Raw genomic sequence first — 20,199 nt, forward strand, 5'->3', positions numbered from 1 at the left:
TAAAGAATCCAGTTGTATAAGAAATAAGCTTCTCTTACATACCTAGTAGAGAAGATCAGTAGGTACATTTTAGTCAGGTTGAATCTATGGACAGAGGCCATTGGGATGAAATTCAATGTGGTGAAGTGCTGGGCCCTGCACATTGGTCAGAACAACCACAGGCAAAACTACAGGCTTGGGACAGGGTGGCTGGAAAACTGTACAGAGGAAAAGACCCTGGGGTGTTGGTTGACACTCTCCTGAACATGAGCCAGCAGTGTGCCCATGTGGCCAAGAAGGCAAATGGCATCCTAGCTTGTAGCAGGAATAGTGTAGCCAGCAGGACCAGGGAGGTGATCATCCCCCTGTACTCAGCTCTGGTGAGGCTGCACTTTGAATACTGTGTTCAGGTTTGGGCCCCTCACTACAAGGAAGACATCAAGGCCCTGAAGCGTGTCCAGAGAAGGGCAACCAGGCTGCTGAAGGGGCTGGAACACAAGACTTATGAGTAGTGGCTGAGGGAAGTGGAACTGTTTATCCTGGAGAAATGGAGGCTCAAGGGAGAACTTACTGCTCTCTTCCACTACCTGAAAGGAAGTTGTGGTGAGCTGGGGGTCAACCTCTTCTCGCAGATATGTAGTGATAGGACAAGAGGGAATGGCTACAAGTTGCATCAGGGGAGGTTCAGATTAGAAATCAGGAGAAATGTCTTCTCAGAAAGAGTGGTTAGGCATTGGAACAGGTTTCCCAGGGAGGTGGTGGAGTCACCATCCCTTGGGATGTTTAAGGACAGGTTGGGTGAGGTACTTAGGGACATGGTTTAGTAAGTAATATAGGTGGTAGGGGAACGGTTGGTCTAGATGGTTCTGGAGGTCTCTTCCAACCTTAATTATTCTATGATTCTATGGTTTTGTGCAGCAATTTAATATTTTATTTTAGAGTGAAGAAAAAGCTGAGTAAACAAAAATGTGAAAAAATTGAATTCTGCCTTTTTCAATAAGTGTATAAGAAATAAGGAGGAAACACCAGGCACCCTCCAACTAGGCTTTACATCCAGGCTGTCTGATTGTTTTCTTAAAATCAACAGCTAGTAGAGTAGATTGGCTCTAGTGAAAAGAAGATGTGTACAAAATGTGGTCTTACTCTTCTACTATATTTTATGGTTTATATCACTTGCCAGGAATGAAAGAACTGTAATTTCAGAGTATCCTTAATCTAAGGAGATTCGAGCTCATTCCTTCTGCTCTCTAAGAAAGTACTTTACTCCTTATGTTTTAGCATTTCTGTGTCATACTCTTCACTAAACAATATCCAGCTCATATGTCTCACATACAAGGTTGCAAGATCCATGATCTTCCCAAAACAGATTGGATGTCATAAACCTGATAGAAGGGGCATGCTTAAAAGAAAATGAGTGTCAATAAAATGTGTGTCCTTACAATGTTCCTTATATACTAATTTAGATCAAAAGGATAAAGAGAAAACAAAAATGGAAGCACAGTAATCAAAATAGTAACTAGGTAACTGCAAACACTGTCATTGTATGCTAACCACAAGCCTTTTTTATGTCCTGACTTCCTTATATCCTGTGAACTTAATGACATAAGCTTCAAGGATATTTCTTTTGTGAAAATGCTTGTGATGTCTATCCAATGGCTTAGTACTAAGAGCACTCTTCTTTGTTCAAAAAGAACTATTTGTGAATGATAGGGATTTAATTCCCTCCAAGCCAAACATCTATTGCTTTTTTGACTGAATATGTGATATAATAAGCTTGTAAGTAACCCATCACCAGCCTCACATCCCTTGTAATGGTTCTTATCATCATATTCTTATCATCATATTCAAGATCATGATCAAGACCACAAAAGTTTAGGCCTTTCAAGGACCTGGATTGCCATGGAAGCTAATCAGGTATCAGCCCTTCCAAATCAGTGTGCTTCTACAAATGCTTTCATATCAGTAGTCAAGCATCAAGGGAAACTATGGACCATTCAGAAAACAGTGTGGGAGAATATGTGATGACGTTGCAGTGTTGGATCTAAGCAGGACTTCAGTTTCTCATCCCCATTTTAAGCAGGACTTAAGATAATATATTTCAACAGTTTCTTAACATTGCCACGTCCTAGTTAAAACGCAATTTGGCATTACAAAAATATTTCAAACATAAAGTAAAAACCCTACTCATGACAATCACTTGTTCTTAATCATGTGTTTGGTTTTGGGAGCTGGGGAAGGGTTTATTGTTATATTAGATTTCTCCATCCTTGATGTTGCCAAAGCATGATTTTTTGTGGAAGTTTCAGTAACGTAGTTTGATTGTTTTGGGGTTGATAAGAGTAAGAAAATACAGTAAATTCATTGTCATGGCAACAAAGTAAGTTTTTTGAACAGTTGCACAATCCAAAATAGCCAAGAATCCCACAATTTGAAAGACAGTATTCTGTATGGATTAACTCTACAATTATTTGTAAATGACCTTTTCTTGACAGACCTTGACAGACATTGGTTTAGGGTTTTTTGGCATTTTTTTTTTAGTGTTTGGTTTGGGTTTTCTTTTTTTTTATGAGGAACATTTGCAAATCTCATCATGAAGTACGCTACCTATTTTCATTAAATAACAAAAAGGACCTGATCCAAACCACCTGGGAGCTGACTACTTATAAAAAAGCTCCATATCCTTTCTGTCTGTCACTATGCCATAGCTTCTACCTCAACCTGACACTGAAAGATTTCAGGAAAAGGATTCACCTACACTGGTCTGAAGATTGATTCTATTTTGATATGTCCAAATCCTAAACGTGAAGCATCTCATATTGTTTAGACAGACCATAGTATTCAAAACAAGCATTAATTAAGTTTATTTCTGCAAATCTAAAATAACTTAATTCTTAACAAGTAAAAAATTTTCTATTGCCCTTTGTTTCCTAAGAAATGATTATCTAGAAAGAATATCAACATTTTATTGAAAAAATTCAATTCATTGTTCCATTATACATGCAAGATTTTTCCCCTGGAAAGTATTTATTCCTTTAAAAAATAATAAAATTAAAAAAAATAATAATTTTGGTGCCACTGGGTTTACTAAAAGGAATACATGCTCTGCCAGGGAGATCATGTTTGCACTATTATCTATGCTTTAGTTTGCATACAAAAATTCAGTCCTGCTCCTCATTTTATGTGTAACAGCCTGAATTACAGCTTCAGCAGCTTTTGTTGTCTTCCCTCCACCATATTTTTCCCATTGAAACTATCTAAAAGATCAGTCAGCTTGAAATTCCCCTTGTATTTTATTTTGTCTTTCATGAAGTACCATTTTTTGGTTATTAACGCAAGAATAATATCTCATATCCATTAGGTGGGTTTTGGTTAAGATTTATGTTTTAAAGATTTTTTTTCTAAAAGATTCCCAGGTAGTTTTCAGCTGGGTCATAATGGGGTTAAGAAGATGAAGAACACTGCAGAAGTAATAATTTTTAAATACATTTGTTTCTTTTCAAGATATGCCATACACGCTTTGTATAAACATTATTTAATCTATTTATCTAGTTCAGAAATAATTTTTTTTAATCAATTCAGTTAAAAATTATAATTAACTTCTGCTGTACTTTAACATTAACAACCCCTGAACTTGGCCGATTTTATCATTTTAATTTGCAGTAAATGCTTTTTCAAATCCTTCTCACATCACTTTGCTGTGTTGCCATTCATGAACTCCCCTTCTGCCCTCTTGTCTCTTCTATATGCAAACAGCAAAGTACAGCAGCACAAGCGGTTGCATGAGCTGAAACAGAAGCCTGTAGTCTTCACCCATGATCAGTGTAGTTCAAAACTAAATGTAGTATATTTTGCTTAATCCAATCAAGAAAATAATTACTTTGAAGATAGCTCCTTCTCATCCCATCTGAATTGCTCTCAGATCCTTATTCCAGTCATTACTTAAAATTCATAACCTTTGTGGTAATCTACAGCTAATACATTGAAAAAATCACAGAGAAAACTGTCTGTCTAACTGGAAACTGTGATACTGTATTTGTCTTACTGGTTAGATAGATAATTTCTATACCAAGAATTATATGTAGATAGTACAGACTTTTGGTCTGTCTGCCTGTAAAGAGCAAACTCTTCTGCAGACTATTACAATCATATGACTGAGTAGATGTCCAAGAAAAAACCTGTGGGAGGTGAAGTCTGGCAATTTCAGCTTGGAATTGCAGCTCAGGCCAATCTTAGTTGGTTATATTTATAATTTTATAGTTTGCCCCTTGATTTACTTCCCTTCTAATACATCTTCTCATTAACTGCATGTCATATTCACCTTTATAATCAAGTTGTTTGACACTCCCTCTGGAGGCTATTTTTGTTACCTTCTCTTGAGTGTTTCCAATATTTGATCCAGACTTTTGACATTCTCAGGAGGGAAACCATATTGACATTTTCTAATTTTAAAATTAGTGAGTTAAACAACATCTTTTTAATGGACTTCTGCAATGGTCTTTATGGCAGTTGAATAAAACCACTCAAACAGAGCATGTTGCATCACTAATAACTTCAACACAAGACTGCCCTTTCATTTCTTTAACTTTGCACACTCACAGGCAAGGTTTATAATATTTTAAAACATACTAACTTTTATTAACCCCTGTACTCTTCCATTCATCTTTGCTGCAGGATCACAAACACCCTGAAATTTGCTGTGACACATCCTTTTCTTTCAGCTTCTAAAATTCAATCATGACAAGGGTTTCCAAACAAAGCTACTTAGATAAGTATTAGTAGATTCCTTAAAGGGCAGATAATACAGCAGCAAAAAAAGCAGCAATGATAAGCTATGCAAATTATACCTTTTTACAAGAATTCCAGAAAGAGTGAGCTAAATCCTCTCCCCCAACTCCTCACCTACCAAGCATGCAAACAAGAAACAAGGTGATTAACAGCAATAACCATTTTAGGCAGTGAAATTTTGTTCTCACTCCCACCTCACTGGTAATTTCTAGAAAGGGGGAAAATTGGAAGGATTATCCAGTTCACAGCACAGTATATACAACAAATGAAACACCAAAAGATACATTTGCTGGTAGCAGATCACACTGTAAAACTTGCAATATACCTCTACTCAGTGATTTTGGACCTAAAACTTCATTAATCATTCATGAACCTGTGCACCGCTAAAGGGAATAACAGTCTATAATCTTCAGGAAGTGCGTGGGGAAAAATCCCTTTTTTTTTTTTTATTGGAATAAATCAAAATGCCTTTAACCCCTGAGTTTCTCTTTTCCAGTAGGACAGGCAATGGATTTGGGAAAACGGCAACTGCTACTAATTTTTAGTGTTCACTTTACACTTTTTTTAAACTCTGTATCTGGCCCTGTGTCATGCCAGATACACAACAGAGCTAGAGCTTGTTTTCCTCATGGTTAAATTAATACTTATGGTTTTTTCCACTGCTGTATTTATAAGGTTTAGTCATAGCATTATTCAGACTGTATACACCACAGATCCTTCATTTTCAACCAGTTATTTTTTGTTCATATTTCATTTTTGACTAACACATATTTTCCATAAAATGCCTTAATCTGGAGATATTAGGAAGTGAAAAACCTACACATTCTCTTAATGATTTGCTCTAGTGGCTATAAACATCCTCACATCGTATCTAAATGTATCTATTTTCAACAATTAGCCATTGCAGTATGTTTTGTCTTCTTCCATAGGACCATATGTTGAGTTAGCAGTAATCAGCATGTTTTCTCCCTGGTTTGGCACTTCTGATTAGAGCTACAGGAAAGCCCAGACTGGCACTTTGTCCATTCAGGTACTCAATCCAACACTCAGATGAGCTGAGATGTCTGGCTCCTTCTATAAACTTGTCTGGTTTTCTGACCCTCAGCTGCACACAGACTATTGAATTCTCTTTTCTCCCTCCTCAAAATACAGTAGCTTCATCTGTATTGCCTGCTGGAGTCACACCTTACCACAATTAGAGAGTGCTTTTTTGGTCTGAGTCAAAACCATAATGGGGATGATGCTTGCAATTATTCATTACAGGCTGCTGCTGGCCAGTGGGTAAAAGTATATCTGCTCCTGCGTGCTACTATAGATGTAGCCCCTCATGTCTATGATTTACATTTCTAAATTATTACATCACCAGTGGTGGGTGTCCTAAGCTATATCATCTCCAGCATGTTCAAGTCTCAACAGGACTGAAAGACTAATGGGTTTGTTCAAGATACATGTAAAGCCTCAGCAGTTAGTCATCCTGGCACAGCGAACAGCTGTTTACAAGTGTAAACATGCTGCACAGCAGTGCAGCATATAATAATGAAAAGTTTACCTGGAGATCAGAATTATCTGTGTGAGTACTGAACATGGGTTGTATACCAACAAAAAATAACTCCATATTCACAAAAGAGGAGTATGTTTTCTCTTTCTCTCACATATGGAGGATACACATATTACAATGCAAAGGGGGAAAATCCTGTTCATATCTCAGGGATGCAGTTATCATAAGCTTAGGATATTACTATAGGGGGCAAATGGATGCTGTATACTAAGAAGAGATGAAAATAGCACTTCTTAAAATTTCTATAAGATGAAACAATATCTAAAGGAATACTTTAAATCTACAAATGCTTCCTTGGCTTCCCTGCTTCCTTGAAACAACATTTCCAATAACAAATAGAATCTGGTTTGTGCTAGCTAGATTGTTAAATAAACCCAGACACCTGTTTGCTAGTTATAAAAGCATTCTGCTGTTGTGATATTATCCGTTCATAGTATATACCACATTGCAGTTGTACTACCTAAAATGAGTTAGAAGGAGTCCATTAGAAAAACCCCACTTCATGGATTATAAAGTATTCCTGTTAGGGGCAACTTTTTCTTTTTCCCCTCCTTCAATCATGTTCAAGGGCCTGGATGAGCACTTGATGTAAGTCCATCAGACTTACATAAAGTGCCTAGTAAACACTAATCAGGAAAAAACAAAAAAAAATCTCTTTGAGGCCTTGTCTACATTAGGTTATAAATTGATTATATGTTGATTCTTTTACGTGTGGCTTCAGGAGAAATGGAGCTGGGTAGGAAAGACTGTGAAAAGCTAAAAATCAGGGTGGATCTTTGGAAGGTGCATGCTGACCCCAGGAATCTGGGACAGGGCAAAGTGTTAGTTTGGCTTGAAGGGGACAGTACTGCTTTTGGCTGGGATAGAGTTAAATTTCTACATAGTAGCCTGTATTGCACTATGTTTGGATTTGTGATGAAAACAGTTAAGAGTTAAAGGTGTGAAGTCAACTGAGACCACAAAAAGCTAGTATCAGCATTGTTAGAAGGGGAATAAGAAGAGGTCCAGGATCATGTTTGTGATAGGGGAAAACAGCCTTGATAGCTGTCTTTCTCGCCCTACAGCCAGGCTAGTGAGTGGCTGGCACTCAGCAGTGGTACTCTGCTCACAATCAAGGCAGCAAAGGCAGGACACACACCCCAGGAGCTTTGTCCTCCCAACAGCATCCTTGACCAGGTGTGTCATGGCTTGGAGAGAGCCCTTGAAGAGCTCTGATGTCTCACTGGAGCTTCAGGTGGGGAAGAAAACTAGGAAGGCATGAAAGAGCATGTGAGGAGACAGCACAAAGTGCGAGCCAGGGGCTGCTGTTGGAAAAGGTAAATATCTGAGAAACTAGCAGAGATTGTCATCAAACTATTTGCACTGAATTTAAATCTCTTTATTGCACATAACTGTGTCTCTTTTGGTAAGATGTTTTTCAAAATCAGACAGGTAGATTTTAAAGAGACAGGCTCAAATCTTTTCCTTTCTCTATCCACCATTCACACTCTTGAGGTACATGTGCTTCCCGAGACTGAATTGTGTTACCTTAAAAGAGTTACTACTTTTAAAAGAAGGCACTGAATCACATATTGGATGGAAACACTTACCAAAATCCTGGCACAAAGCAACAAAACAAGCTGGAAAAGTTTCTGCTTAAGCCCTTTTCCTGCTTTACTTCATACACCTATGCAAAATATAATTGCCATGGATTTTACTACAGTCCATCCAGACAGAAAAAAATAGTTCTCTGAAAGTGATAACTTTCATGAAAATATGAAAATATTTATACTTAAGTGCTTATGTTGCACTGTTCATTAAGAAAAAGGAAAAGCAAAATCAGATTATTTTTAGTTTTCAGAAGAGGATTTCAGTATTTGATGGTTTTGGCAGCAATTTCTCTAATTATCCCCTTAACTCTATCATTTTGAATATGTCAGTTTTCATGAAATCTTTGAGAGATAAATATTTTAGTCTTAGTCTCACCTAATCAGTATGTGAAATATGAAGATACAGTAAAGAAACCATCCTAGCTCAAGTTTCAAAAATCAAAGATCAAGTACTGAGTATCTATAATAAATAAATCATGATGAATCCTTACATTTTATAGGTGTATACTTGTGTTACATATCTAATTCCATTCATTAATTATTTGTGCCAAACTGAAATCTGCAAAACTGAAATCTGCTTGTGGTACGTTGAAAGCAGAAAATGTGACCAAATAGGTCAAGTAAATTATTAAGTCGGCAGTCTTCACTTAGAATAACTAATTGATGACACAGTATTTAATATGAGATAAAAAATGGATAGCTGTATATGGTAGGTAGTTTTGTATACTTTCCATTCCAAGCAGTGTTGCTATCATGCAACTCACATTGCCATTTACAGGACTGAAAAAGGTGATTTTTCACTATTAATTACATCCACAGTCGTATAAAACTTTAATATAATGAAGTTATATAGGACAAATTCAAATTTCTGTGATCTAAAGAGGATTGCCAGTGTGCTGTGATTCAGTATTGCAACCCTTGGAATTTATCTCTATCTCTGTAGTCCTGCAATTAGCTATTGCCAAGTCCCTTTCCCTTCTGCCTGATGAATGGAGTGTTAGACACCTGAAACAGGAATTCATAGGAGCTGCCACAAGAACGTATTGGTAGGTAGCCATTAGAAGCTATTGAAGAAATCAGTATGAGAATCTAAAATTGGTTCCATCTAGTCCTAGGTTAAACATCTATGAGAAAGTGTGTCAGAATATGGAATTGTAGCAGCTGGTTCAGACATTTGAAGTGTACAGCCTAAAGAAGAGGCTGAAGGGCTTTTTGCATAAAAGCACGAGATTTAAGCATTTCCCCTTTCCTCCCCAACCTCCACCAGCTGCATTGTCTGTTATTCACCCAGAGTGTCTAGAGGTTCAGTGAGGTACTTCTAGAGATTATTCTTCTGCATTGTATTGAGGCATTATCCACATTGTATTTAAGGCTAAGTATTCTACTAGATTCCTGCCCATCTATCTACACATTAAACACAGCAGTACTCAGATCTATGCCCAAGCTCTGTCACCTCTTAATAAGGTGAATATTCATACAGAAACACAGTTCAAAAAAAATCTACTTTTCTGAACATGTCTTTGCAGCATCTGGATTTTAAACTTCCAGTTATCTCTTATTTCTACAATCATCATGTTTAAAGTTTTTTATGAAATGTAATGACCTGTAATCAAGACCAGCTATTTTTAAAAGCAAAAGAAATTTTTTATTTCATGGATAGCTACTCAAAACTGTGAAGACTTTGGGCTAAATCTGGAGGGACAGAACTGGAAAGCTGGGTTATTTAGATTCTATCAAGTGGACTGAATTAAGAACAGACTCTCTGGCTGACCAGAGGCTGACAAGCCCGAGGTCTTACAAGACTCTGGTGTTACAAATCACCTGTGTGTGCAGAACTGTATGGCAACTTGGATACAAGTGAAAGGTAACTAAGGGTTAGCTGGAAGATGCTGTAGTAACAAAAACACAATATCTAAACATACATACGCTGTGGGTGAAAGAAGGGGTAAGGAGAGTGATTGTCTGCTGCTGGGCCATTCTTCTAATTCTGCTTTTCCCCTGCCTCTTCCCCTGCTACCCGGGATCAGCTCCTTTTCTGCTGCCCAGAAGAAAAGTAGGAAGAAAGGCTGGAGAACAGAGGCTTAGCACTGCTCCTACTGCAGATAGGGTCAGACAGTATGTGTGGGATAGGAGGGAAGGAACGTGCTCACAGCTCTCAGTATTTGTATCAGCTCTTTCCCGCTTCCTCCCTTCCTCCGTACTCTTCTTGTTCATTCCTACCACCCACTCCCTAACTCAAAGCTGTAGCCAATGTTCAATATTACACTTAGTTCTCAGCATGAGACTCACATTTTCTGGCTAGGAATCAAATAAGTACATTTTTGCTAAGGTTATAAAATGAAATAACAATTCTACCCCATTGGGTGTCACCATCTCAGCTAATTATAATTACTCCTTTCATTACCAAAAAAAATTATTTTCTTTCCAGATAAAAAACCCTAGCTTAGTCTGATGGTGTTAAGTGTATGGATCTCTGGCAGTGCTAAAAAAACCCCCAAAATTAAAAAATAATTCCACAGAATGAAAAAAAGGAACTTTCAACTCTTTTGCAAAATTCTTCCAAAATCTTATTTTTTTCCTACGTAGATGTCCTTCAGCATGTTTCCACATTCTCTGCATTCCTGGGAAAATATAAGAAACGTTTAAATGTTGAGATTTTATTCCAGCTTCACTTCTCTATTTTATGTTGTTGTAATTACCAGATGTGCTAAGAGCTAGAACAGTGAAAAATCTTCTGTGTCTAATCCATTCTATTAAAATATGAATAATGTCAAGCTGAGGAATGTTCACTTTAATAATTTTGCCAGCCAAATCACTTTCCCAGTGTTGCCATCTCTTTATACTCCTAAACGCTGTTTAAATAAAACAAATGCGATACCCTAATTTCTCTTCCAAAGTAAACAAACAGACTCAGTGTGTTCCAGCTGATATTCCTGCCCTGGTTATAAAACAACTGCCATATTCTCATTGAGAAGTGTCCCATTAATTAAAAATGAGCATCATTCTGCCGCATCCCGTAGACATATGTATATTGCCTAAAAATGTTCTCTGCACAATTTTAACATACCACAAGATCCACGGAGCCTCCTTCTTGCAGCTCATCAGCATGATGTCGGAATAAAAGTTAGGTTTAAAAAAAACCACAAGGTAATAAAGATAGTCTCTAGTGATAAAAAGAGGACAGTGTTTCAAAGCAAGCCACAAAAGACAAAGTCAAAGCAGCAGCTGCACCTCACTGGTGATGAGCCCAAGAAGAGTAAAGCACATCTGTTAGTTGCTGTTGCTTTTTTGGCAGGCTTAATGTAAAGCCCTCGGTTGGTAATTTTTAAATACAGCTAAAGCTGTCAGCCTAAAAGATAATTAAATTACTGACAATGTTTTTCACTGCTGTTTTGTTTTGAAAAAGCCAGTGTGGTAGTGGTTTAGGTTTTTCATTTTCTTTTCTCTGGGAGAACAGGAAGAATATACTGCCTGTTTGCTAAATGATCACTCATGCAATCAGTCAGATGTGCTTTAAAAGGCTACTTAAGGAATCCTCTACTACCCAGTGTGAAGGAGTAAAGAAGATGGAAGATTTGGGCTCAAAGAGGAGAGTAAAGCAAGACTGCAACGCCCCTCCTTCTGCCTAGAACAATGCTGTCAATATTCTGAACGAAGGTTTGCTGTTCTCCTCCTCAGCTGTCATAGATCTGTTATGACTGTTGATAAGCCACACTTCATAATAGATTTTCTGTTTAGATAGGCTTCCTTACGAAAATCTGAGTTACCCTGGACTGTCCATGAGTAGTTCTGCTCCTACCTTCGTATCGTTGGAGTATGAGATTGCTCATCCTCTGCGTGTTTTTATGAGAAAACAGGTACTTGGGGAACCTTGGAAGCAGTAGACAGATATACTGAGATCCACTGGTGTCTATCAATTCTACCTGCTGCTTGATTTACAGGGAGAGTGAATCTTGCCCTTGGTTTTCCCAGGCAAGTTGCTGAGTGCTCAAGAGTCCAGTGTGGAAATGCACGCTTCCCAGCCACTCGCAGACTTGGAAGTCAGCTAAGGATATACACATGGTATCTATTATAAATTGCTACCTAGGCATTTTAACTATGATAGTGCTTAAAGTCAAAGAGTTATGGGCAATTTAGATTGCCTACTATTTAATGCTGCCTGACATTTAAAGTCATTGAAGAGAAGTCATGACATCTAACTTATCAAACATGGCTATATGTATATTAAGTGCATTAATCCATGCTTGGGAATGTTCCCGAACTCCGGCACACTATCATCTACACTTAGGAACAGGCAGAAGTGTACTTGGCATTACTTCAGCCTATATCCATTTGCAGTTTTCTCATCTACTCTCAGGCACCTTTCAGGGTCTAACAAGGGCCAGGCAAAGGTCCCGATATGGTTGTGAGCATCATAGTCTGGAGATTAACGGCACAGAAAATACTGAAGGGTCTAGATCATTCCAGTTAACCTTAGGGCCAAGAGCAGTCCAACCACAGTTGTGTTTACTATCATAGGTATACCTCAGCAGCAGCAGCATGCCCAATTGTTTTTTTTTTACCACTGAGCATAGAGGAAGCCATTCTCAGGGACATCTGCCTAAAAGGCGGCCAGAACCTCTCACCATAGTTACCACACCAAATTTATATCAGGCAGCCTAGACACAAGTCTTAGTGCTATTCAGATGCACAGACCTCCCAGGCATAGGAGGAGATGTTGAAATATAAGGTAGGCCAGTATTTTTAATGTTATAACCAGAACTTTACAAGGTGCAGAAAACAGGAGTTTAAATCACTTGGCCATTAAAATCATCTGAATGCCTCCCTCAGATGTTTTTCTGGAGAACTGATTTTGCAAGTTACAGGGAGAAAAAAAAACAGAAGAAAAACCAACAAAACAAAACCAATTATAAAACAAAACAAAAAATCCCCTTTACATAATATTTTAAAATAGCCAGAAAAGTTAATTAATGAAAAGCCTCTAAAAATATCTCGATGCCTTTATATTTGTAAAGCATAGGCAGAAATAAAAACAGCTTTTGCAGTTCATACTAATTTCAGAACTACTTTTAACTGGTCTATTGGATCACAGATTTTATTCACACTGCCAGTGGCAGTAGCCCATCTTGGATTACTTATTGTGCATAACTACTATGACAGGATCCAATCTAAACAGAGAGAAGCTCAGATGCATGCATCCCCTCTCCTCTCTGAAATGCATAAGTCTACTGAAGTAGAATTACAGCGGAAAATAAAATAAGGAAATTATTTCCTTGGTTCCTTGGGATGATGTGTCTTTTAATGACTGTCAGTGATATAATTTATGTTTCATTACTGCCGTGAAGAAAGCTAAGACAATTTTAATGAAAATAATTTATTTTCCAGCAACACATTTTCACGATTGATTGAAATGCTTCATAAATTTGTACCAAACTAAAGGTCTGTTTTGATAAGGACAGATGAGAAAAGACGACTGGAGAAAACCAAAGTACTGTGCCCCTAAAATTTCCAAAAGAAAAATGTTGATTTGGGGGAAGTTTATGAAGTTCTACTTTAGAGTTGAACAAAAAAATAACAAGAAGGGTATTTTTAACCCAAATGCTGTTGGGTTTCATTCTTTTTTTTTTCCTTTGTTTTGTTTTGGTTTGGTTTGGTTTGCAGTGGAGGGATTCCCAGACGGAAAGGCTGTTTGGACAAAAAAATAATTATAACCAGTTTGAAATTTAAATACAATGTATTAATTCTGTTGACAATGCAAAATATTATTTCCACAGCATTTGTCCTGGTCCTACATTAGATTTTTTTCTTCTGCGTAGATTAACGTCTTCAGCGGTAATTTTCAGGGTTTTTCTGCTTGCTTGCATTTTCCTTGTTGTTGTTTGTTAATCAGTAATGTGATATTTTAAAAAGTATAAACTACAAAATAGAAAATCTTACTATAGTTTGAAGACTTCTGTTTCTGTTGGTATTTAATTACTGTAACTCAATTTATACTTGTCTCCGTGAAACTTTTTTTCTCGTTTCAAAACTAAAAACTTTGTGTTGATTCTGAGATTTTCTGAATTACTTCAACTGTCTAATGAAATGAGGTGAATATTTAGTGCAAATTAAAATGCAGGGTAGACTGAAAATGGAGACATTGTATCTTTGTATAGACTAAAAGATAGGGTAAATGTTTGGGACCTTTTTTACCTTTAGGGAAGAAGCTGCAAATTGTTCACAAAATCCCATGTTCTCTACTTAGGAAGAAAAAGGAAGTGTCTTGTCATCTTCAGTGGAAGCTGGATCATACCTGAAATTGTTTTCCTATTGTTGCATTTCTTTAAACAGAGCTTTAAACATTAGATGATGATGTTTCAATGCAAATGAAACACCAGTTCATTTCTGTTGAAATAGATTTCTTCAACAAGTAACTAATCCTCTCTCCACAGGCTTTGATTTGAGTTAGATTTTGAGTTAAACAAGTGATAGTAATATGAACTACTTACAGAATAGGTGCTTGAGTGAGTGTGGAATTGTGAGTGAGCATTGGAATCTAAGAATTCCCAAATTATTATCTTGTATCACAAAACAACCTTCTCTGCTCTGGCACCTAGCATTTAAAGAGAAGCACTGTAATGTTGGACTTCTGATTCCTGCAGGGAACATGGTATGGATGGAAACTGTACGCAACACACATATTCACGAGTCAGGGACAGCATTTAAGAACTGAGACAGCATGAACAGTTCCTAGTGAGCAGGAAATCTCATCAGGAGGAGAGCAAGCTCATGTTTGGCTCCTTGGTTAAACGATATCTAAGGGAGCATCAGTGAGGCGGATGTGCAGAGAGAAACCATGCAGCTAATGTGGAACCTGGTGCAGAGTCAGTGAAGCTGCCTGGCCAGGTACAGTAGTGGTGAAGACAAAAGGCAAAATGTGATTCCTTCATTGATGCAACCTCCTCAGATGCAAAGGTACCTTTGTTCTTCAAACCAGACTCACCTGCATTGGTAGAAGAACTCCATCCATTTTGTGGTCTGCAAGTTATATCCAGTGCTCCCTCCTTTGCTAGGAACTGGGGATGGCAGGGACCATCCTGCAGCAAGTGTGGAGTTGCTGGGCAGGGATGAGACCAGCCAAGGAAGCAAAGAGGCGTGGTAATTTCACAGGATCTTTTTGGAAACTCTGCGGGTGCAAGAATGCAAGTCTTGCCTTGCACATAAAGAGGGATGTGCTGAGAGAACACTTCAGCAGAGTGAAGATAGTGTCTGATTTTACATTGGAGGCAGAGGCTTGTGACTTCCTGAGACAAGAATATTTGATCTCTACCTGCAGGCATTCAGTAGGAGAATAGGTATAAAGTCCCATAGAGAAGGTGAGAACAAGCCTCTGATCAACAGATTCACACTAGTGCCACCTACAAAACACACCACTTAATGGAGATGTAGTACTGTCTTCTGCATACAATGGAGGCACTTCTTTGCAAAACAAAACTGCTGCTTCAAGGGGCTTGCTGTTTGTCTGCAACAAAGGACATCATGGGAGAGTGCTGTGGTTCTTCCAACTTCCAGATCCTGCTACTTTTTGTTGTGCACCGTTGATTCAGCTGAGGGAGAACTTGGGTGAATCCAATATGACTTTGAGGGATAGGCTGAAAGCAACAGCAGTCCAGGTGCTGTTGGATGGAAGCACAAATGGTGCATGGCAAAGAAGGAGGATTTCAGAATTTTCTAGGGAATGTGAGGAAACTAAACTGACTGTACACAAATGAAAGCATCCTGGGAAACACATGGGAGGAACTGGAAGCCCATGTGTGGACACAGACCTGACACCAGTGGAATTATACAGATATAGGGGGATAGTTTTTACAGCTAGAGTATTCCCATGAATGCAGAGTCTTTGTAAAACACAGGCAAGGAAGCCAAGGGGATGGGGTGCACTCTCCAAAGAAGAAATGGTTTAAATACATGGAGACTTGCTATGGAGTGGGAAAAGGACTGCTCATGACTTTTAAGGAGTAAGATGGCAAGGGAGATATTATGGTGGGTACCTGCTTCACACCCCAGGAGAGGTCTGCTGGAGCTGTGACTCACAGGTAAAGAGCTGTTTGGAGTGTGATAATCAGTGGCAGCTTTGGTTGCAGTGACTTAGATGGAGGTTCCAGATCCTAAAAGAAGGCAAGCTGTAGAACTTGAACTTCAGGAAAGAAGATTTTCTTTTCATCAGGGGTCTGTTGGAGAGGGTCCCATGCAATACTATACTGAGGAAACCTAGTTGTTCTTCAGGAGCAGTCTCCTGATAGCGCAGGAATGATCTGTTTTGATTGCAAAAAAGTAGAGTAAAAGTAGACTGAGCTCAAGTACAAACAAGAAATATTTAAAAAGTGAGGGTGAAGAAGGGCTATCCAGGAGGATCTCCTGGATATGCAAGAATGTAATTAGGAAAAACATTGATTGGCTGCTGTCAAAGCTGGAGATAGATATCAACTGCACCACAAAGGCTACCCACAGGTACATCAGCAGCAAAATGATCAAGGAAAATGCTGCCTTGATACTTACCCCTGGGTGATCAGGTAACATAGTGACAAAAGACAGAAAACATTGAGAGGTGTTTTGCCTCAGTCTTCCCTTGCCTCTCAGACCTTCATGACTATTAGCAAAGTTCAGATGTCAAAGATACTGCTCATGGAAGAGGAGGATTGAGTTAGGAAGTAGTTAAATTGAATGTAAGAACAAGTGCATAGGACCAGACAGGATGCATCAAAGGGTGATGAGATCAATGTCATTTTGAGACTGTCCTCTGTTATGTCTTAAAGACTGTTGTAGGTCAGAGAAAATCCCTGATGACTAGAAAAAAATTCCTTCTGGGACCTCCAACAAGCTGTTTCTGCTTTAGGGCACAGCACTTCCATAGATGGGGAAGAGATTGCAAAGTAGAAAGTAAATTAAACATATAGACTAAAGACAAGTGCTGGCCTTTCATAGCATCCATTCTTTTAGACTTTTAGTTATTTGTACTATCATATTCCATAATTTAGTTTCCAAACCGCTTTTTTACATCTTCTACTATATACATTAATGTAGATTTTACATTTCACTCAAGCACTTATTCTGCTGACACTTCTGCTGAAAGCATTCAAGATGTTTAGGCTCCACTCCTCAGATCATGGCCTAGGTAGTTTCAAGGTTGCCATAGTTACCCAAGATTTTTTGCATTCCTTCTGAAGGACTGAAGATCAGCCAACTGATCCGTATAGTTAAAGATCCATGTCCCGTAGCTGTCCCCCTGTCATCAATGCAGTAGAATAAATGTTACATTTTGATGATAAATAGTGGTTATGGATCATTGACACCATGTTGTGTGCCTTACCTTTCTGTTGCTCACATTGGTATTGCATTCCAGACCTTCCATAACTGCAGTGGTTATGTGAGATGGGATTTGTCTGGTCATAATTACTTTACCATTAAATTATTTTTCATACAAATTGTTTAGGACTCGAAGACTCTGCCTAAATAAAGTTAAAAGCTGTATTGGGAGCCATGTGAAAGACATGGTATTTGAGTTAATTATTTCGATCAGGTCAGGTCTGCTGTTTTGGGTCTTCTTAGGGCTTGAGAAGCCTGTATGTTATCATGCATAACCATTGCATGGAAACCTGCTGGAGTGCCCTATGCTGGACTGTGATGCACATAGATGGATGTTGTGACAGAGCTAACAGTCCAACCAGTCAGTACACTTCGTCTTAGCTGAACTCTTTACTAATATAATCTGTAAGTTACAATATCTTTGGGAAATATGAACTGTATGTTGGTCAAGAGGTGAAACATAGTGATCCTGACTAGGAGACCACCGTATATCAAGGTGTGAGCCATCCAGCTAACAGCTAACTCAAGTAGGAGCAGGTCTGTGCTGTGCTGTACTGTGCTTCAGGTACCACATGACCTTCAGGCTGTGCTGTTCTGCATAATTCCCTTGACGCAGGATCAACTCAGCCAGCTCGTTGCAACCGAGGAGGCTGGAGGAAGCTCCCACTCAGTGCCTGCTATAAACCTCTGTGGCCTTGCCTTTATCTACAAGTGTACCAACACATTCTCATGTATTTCTTTTTTTATTCTATCTTATTAGACAGGTTTTTTTATTAAACCATTTGTTGTTGAGCTTTTCTTATTAAGAAACAACCCTGCATCACTCCTCTCTCATCTCACTGCCTTCCCCTGTGCAGAAAAGAAGTGCACTTAAAAAAATGCAGATTTCTGTATGATCAAGCACCGAAGTGGTTTATGTACTGTTTTCCACTGGTTGCTCCACTAACTTAGCTCCATTAAAAAAGTCAAGTCTTTGATTTAGTTCTGCTTAGGCTCTCATTATTCAAACCCATGAGATCTACGGAATGACATTAAAATTTTACATTAAATGTTTTCAGAAATATAGGTGAGTGGTATGAAAAAAATCACAGAGAATCCCCCTGCAAATAGAAAAGGAAGGATCTCTCTAAGTCTTTAAGGGGAAGTCGGTTGGGGTCCAAATACAGCTGAGCTGGCTGCACCGGTCCATTAACACTGGTATTGAACTTCTCAGATATAAGGAATTGATTGCTGCCACAGATGTTGACTCCTCCTCAGATATCTCCCCTTTTTTTTTTTTTTGGCACATAGATCAAAAAAGGCCTGATACACAGTTAATGAAGGTTGCTTGGACTAACCCAACTCATCACAATTGAAACATAGTAGGAAATGGCTCCCTGCCACAAAAACAGGTTAGTTACATATGGAGTAACTTCTTACATGGGACTGTGGTGGGAATTATCAATGAGGAAACTAACTCTATGCTAGCCAAAACCAGGGCAAGTATAAAGATAAAATTTTAAAGATAATAGGATAGGGGGCGTGAATCTGATCACTTGGAGTAGATCCCACTACATGAGTTATGTAGGATTGAAATTCCAAAGGTCTGAGAAATCAGCATCATCCTCCCTTTCTGGCCTTTTTAGGAGCAATTCTGTCAATTAGCTTTCATCCACAGGTCATGCTGACTCTTTCTCACAAAAAGAGTGTCATTCCTTCAGAAACATCTTGTCACAGTTATCCACTGCCCATCTGTAGCATCACATGATAGTGTTTATGAGAACTGCTAAACAACTTAATGGAGACTATTTTTCGGAATGTCTGTATTCCCAGTGTCATTTTGGTGTCTTTTATTTCAGTAATTATTTCCCTTTGTTAGAACTAACAATTATAATTTTGGAACATTTTATATATCTACACCTACTCTAGGTTAAAAAATAATAATAAAAATAAACAGTAAATATGTTTAGTTATAAAAAGTTGGATATGCCCTCTTTTTTTCCAAATGTCTTGAAGAACAAGGCAGTGTTTTAGGAACTTGAGATCTGGGACACCACTGCTTTTGTGGCATTATCTCAACCTCCTGGTTTTAGCTCTTTATCCTAATATTAGGCTGCTTCATCATCCTTGTTGAAAGCAACAATGAAATATACACCCTTATTTTGTTTTAGCCTTCAAAATCAAAAAGAGATAGTTTAATAACACTCACATAACACATGCATCACAGGTTACTTGGATTTCTCTTTCATTCACTCTTCTCTTGAAGCAGCTTGTCCAAGAAACTGATGGAAGAGTGGTACTGTTAAGTTTATCTCCATTTGGCTGGCTGCCTGGTTGGCTAGAAAGGAACTGGGAGCCTCAGATTCCCTCACAGCTCCTCAAAAATGTGATCTTACAGACCTTTCTGCCTCCTGGCATTTGAACTACTTCAGGAGGGACCACCAGCACTGCTCACGGGGCTGAAGTGGCAGATGTGTGAACTACTGCATAATCAGGATTAAACTCCCCTTTACTAGTGAGTTTTGGGATTTGAAGGTTGCTCTCCAAATAGCAACGAAACTAAATGTTTAATCATTAAAAGACTTCTTAAAAAAGAATTAGCTCTCTACTCGCTCTTCTAGGTCTTATTATAGAATGTGATTTTTAGATGGTGGAAAATAGCTTTGGCTAAATCCTAAGTTTTATTTAGGATATGACGCTCAGTGCTCTGCTGTTTTCCCCTCCCTGATGCACCATTTTCCTCCCGGCTTATTCTTTTTATATTCTATTCTTTTTCTTTCAGATTCCTGCCTAATAGACTGGCTCATACTGCCAAATCAATTCCATTTCTTCTATTACTGCTGGGAATGTATGACTAGAAGAGCAAACAAAAAGCAATGACTTAAATGAATTGACACTGGAAGAAGTTTTTCAGTCCTCAGAATGGCGGCTAAGACCTTATGCTGTGTCAGTAATATCCATCAC

Source organism: Gallinula chloropus (assembly GCF_964237585.1).
Source record: "Gallinula chloropus genome assembly, chromosome: 3".
In the NCBI taxonomy this organism is placed as follows: Eukaryota; Metazoa; Chordata; class Aves; order Gruiformes; family Rallidae; genus Gallinula; species Gallinula chloropus.